The sequence below is a fragment of the Malania oleifera genome, chromosome 5 (assembly GCF_029873635.1).
Source record: "Malania oleifera isolate guangnan ecotype guangnan chromosome 5, ASM2987363v1, whole genome shotgun sequence".
Lineage (NCBI taxonomy): Eukaryota > Viridiplantae > Streptophyta > Magnoliopsida > Santalales > Ximeniaceae > Malania > Malania oleifera.
The window spans coordinates 302368-306533 of NC_080421.1; the positions used below are offsets into that span (position 1 = coordinate 302368).

The 4166-nt window shown below is 33.2% G+C and overlaps 1 pseudogene; it reads left to right on the forward strand.

The window, feature by feature from the left end:
* The first annotated feature begins 489 nt into the window (after positions 1 to 489).
* On the forward strand, positions 490 to 1049 carry LOC131155056 (small ribosomal subunit protein uS3c-like; annotated as a pseudogene).
* The last annotated feature ends 3117 nt before the right edge of the window (positions 1050 to 4166 follow it).

A 4166-nucleotide genomic window follows, 5' to 3' on the forward strand; every position in this document is an offset into this window, starting at 1 on the left:
CTTATTCCTTCGACTATCCTCGACCACCTCATTGGCCACAACAATGGTATATACTATTTGCCTTCCCCCCCACAAGCACACTTTGGGCACTAAATATAGTGTTAGCAAACACCACACGCACCTATTAGCTAATTCACAAAGCACAAAGAATAATTAATCAAATTCGTGGACATTCTTACATAGAAACACTTATGATGCTAGAAATTATGCCCTATCAGACATCTTACCCAATTTTAAAATTGGTTTGTGCAACAACAAATGCTAGTCAAAATATGGGCAACAAAGTGGATTTAGCTATCAGTAAAGCTGAAGTAAAAGGTGGTACCCTCATAAAAAAATTAAAACCTCAGGCTCAAGGATATATTTATCCAACAAAAAGAACCACTTGTCATATAACTATTGTATTAAAAGGCATACGGTTATATGAAGAAATAGGGTTAAAAAAATCTGAACAAATATAAAGGAGTAAACAAATATGACGTGCTTGGTATGACTAACATCATAGTATGTATAGAAATAGAGGCGTATGTGATAAAAAAAATAAATCCATTTGGTTTCAAACTTGGTACAACCCAAGATCATCATTCCCTTTGGTTTGCACAACAAAATTTTTTTTATGAAACATTTACAAGAAGATAAAAAAATAAGGAATTGTATCAAGAATTATGTACAAAATAATATAAGAATGTTTTCTGGTGTTGAGGGAATTGCATGTATAGAGATTCACAAAAAAATCGATCTGATCCAAGTTATAATCTATATGAAAATTTCAAAGTTATTAGTAGAAGGTAGACTACAAGGAATTGAAGAACTACAAATAAACATATAAAAAGAATTAAATTGTCAACATTACTATTACAAGAATAGTCAAACCTTATAGACATCCTAATAATCTTGCAGAATTTATGACCAACCAATTAAAGAATAAAGTTTCATTTCAAAAGGCAATTAAAAAATCTATTAAATTAATTGAACAAGCATATATAAAAGGAATTCAAATAAAAATTGTAGGATGTATCGACAAAAAATAAATTTCATGTATCGTGTGACGACTCGATGTTCTACCAACTTTTTTTTCCCATACAATAATAAACAATAATATTCCATCATTTACCACATATCTCTGATACCATATATCAACATGATTCAACCCAATATAGGGTACCGGGTGATTAGTCTATTCATAAAAGTATACCAAACAACGGAAGTCAATATATACACCATCCCAAATACAAACACCAGAGTTCTATTCATCCTTACATACCCAAATCCATATACATTCCCCAAGAATCCATAAAATACTCTGGGGGTCATACAAAACACATCCCTAGCTTAAAAACGCTTACCCTGACTACTAGAGTACTATGGTCTCCTCTCCTTCAGAGCTCTCTCTGCTTGTCTGTTTTGGTTTCCTGAAATGTTTAAATTCTGGTGAGATACCTCTCAGTAAGACGGAATAAATTATTCAGAGTGTGTGGCAATGTGTTTTATTATTTCATAACACATTCATTTCAATGATTATATCAATTGGGAAAAATATACAGATATGTACTCATAATCACATATATATATATAAAACATAGTTTCATAAGCTTTCATATCATTTCTCATAATCATATATCATATGCTTTCATAAGCTTTTGTTTCTTATAATCATATACTAGCTCGTATTCTCATAGGTTTTCATATCATTTCTCATGTTCATATTCTAGCCCATGAGTATCTACCAGCATATAACACTACACGTTTGTAACTCATGACTGTTCATCATATTTGAGATATAGAATTATCTTTCATTTTCACTTTCCATAAACAAGTTCTAACTTATGAGCATCCACTAGTATATAATGCATTTGTAGCTCATGGCTGTTATATCATATCTGTCATATAATTATCATGTTTGTAATGAGTAACCATCTTGAGGATATTCACATCACATCATCAAGCATTCACCCCACATGACCGAGTTGTGCGGCCCGAAAGCGGGACCTAACCATGGTTGACCTACCAGGTTAGATCAAAACTATGGTCGCATCTGTAGTACGATTGACCTACCCAATCTTGGTCCGGACCCCAGGGGGTAACTTTATCCACACAGGCCCAATCGACTGTCTCTCCACACTCTATATAAGACGTGTGGTTGCACTAACATAATATTTGGAAATAGTACCGTGCTCTTTGTATATCTATGGTCCATCAGGGTTCTTATTCCCACATTTCTATATTCATATTTCATCATGTTTATACATCTCATTATATCTGTATGATTCTCATCATTTTTGTATCATTCTCATCATTTCTATATAATTCTCATTTCATTATATTTGCATAACTCATATCTGTGTATATATCTCACCTCATATCTGTATATATGTCAATTCAACATTTCTGTATAAAATATCTCTGTATATATGTCATATATCATTATTTTAGTATAAAACATATATGTATTTCTTATATCACTGTTTTAGTATAAAACATATATGTATTTCTCATTTCATTATTTCCTAGTAAAAACATGTCTATATCATAATATGATATCATCATATCTATACAAAACAATACTGGGTTTCTCATATCTTCATATTGAATAAAACATTTCAATATATATCATAATATCATTTCTCAGTGCAAACCACATATTTCAGTTTCAATCACATTCCCAGTATAGATCTATTATTTCATATTCTTCATGCCACACAATTTTGTCTGATAATCATAATATAATAATTATATGAAAAATATCCATATTATCAATTTCACTATCTTTAATCAACTAGTTAATTTCCCAAAAATATATGTTATAATTTATTCCCCTTACCTGCTTACTGAGAGAGTTCCTACGATGATCCTAAACCCACGCCCGCGGCATTTCGGAGCTCAAAATCCTAAAATCATATTTTCCTAGTTCAATCAACTCAACTCCAGAATTATAATCATATTCACATTTCCTAGGCCCATACACTCCATTTAATCAATTAAATTCCAAACATTTAACACATTCTTCACCCTTACCTCAGCCTTGGAGTGGTGCCTAGAATGCATAAATCGAAAATTTGCTCCGACTAACTTGCTAAGGGCTGCTCCTAGGACCCTATGGTGACGTTTGATCATCGAATTAGACTGAAATTCAAGAAAATGAAGAATAAGAGAAGAGGGAGAGGGGTCCGCTGCCTGCTAGAGATATAGAGAGAGAATACGCCCGCTGGAGGACGCGAGAGGATCGACCTAGAAGAGACTCGATCTTCACTCGAGATCTGCGATAAGATTTTCGAGAGAGATTTTTATTGAAATGAGCTGCAGGATTTCTTTTAATTCAACACTACCAAAAAAAACCGTCGACAGTTTGAATTTTTAACCAAACCATTTTTTACCATTTTAACGTTACTGAGGCGCGGTTACACAAAACCGTTGACGGTTTTCTAGCCTATCACCAAACCGTCAACGGTTTAGTCTACACTAAACCAAATTTATTTCTTTTCTTTATTTTCTCATTAATTCAAATTTTCAGGTCTTTACATTCTTCCCTCCTCACCAAAATTTCGTCCTCGAAATTCGCTATCTATCATATTTACCAACCTTATGGAAAACACTGAAAATTTATTAATTTCTCTCGCCTATGGCAGAGGAAAATTGTGGTTACAAGGGAGGGTCCTGGGAGACTACAATCCATCACATAATAGAAAACTCTCCCAAAACCATTCAGAACCAAAACCAAAACAGTAGTTACTCTACACTGTACAAGTCAATAAACATACAATGTAATTTACTTTTACTCTTATTAGCTCAATTCTGGGCTCCACTAAACAGGCGTGGATATCTCTGGCGCATTTTATCCTCCAATTTCCATGAAACTACTTCAATTGCATGATTATGCCTGAGTACTTTTACTAATGGGATCTTTTTCATGTGCAGTTCTAGTTCTTTCCAATCCAAAATCGGCACTGACACTTTTTCATATGTCAAATGTGGCCACCCGATTTTCGTACAATTTTTTTAAAATAATAATATATAAATATTCACTCGTCATCAATAACATTCACAAATCAGCCACGTCAACAACCCTATTACCATTCATATGACCCGACCCACATTGGGTACCGGGTAACAAGTCATTTTATTTATACAAGCTAACAGCACAAGAAAGTACATACTTAACAACCATA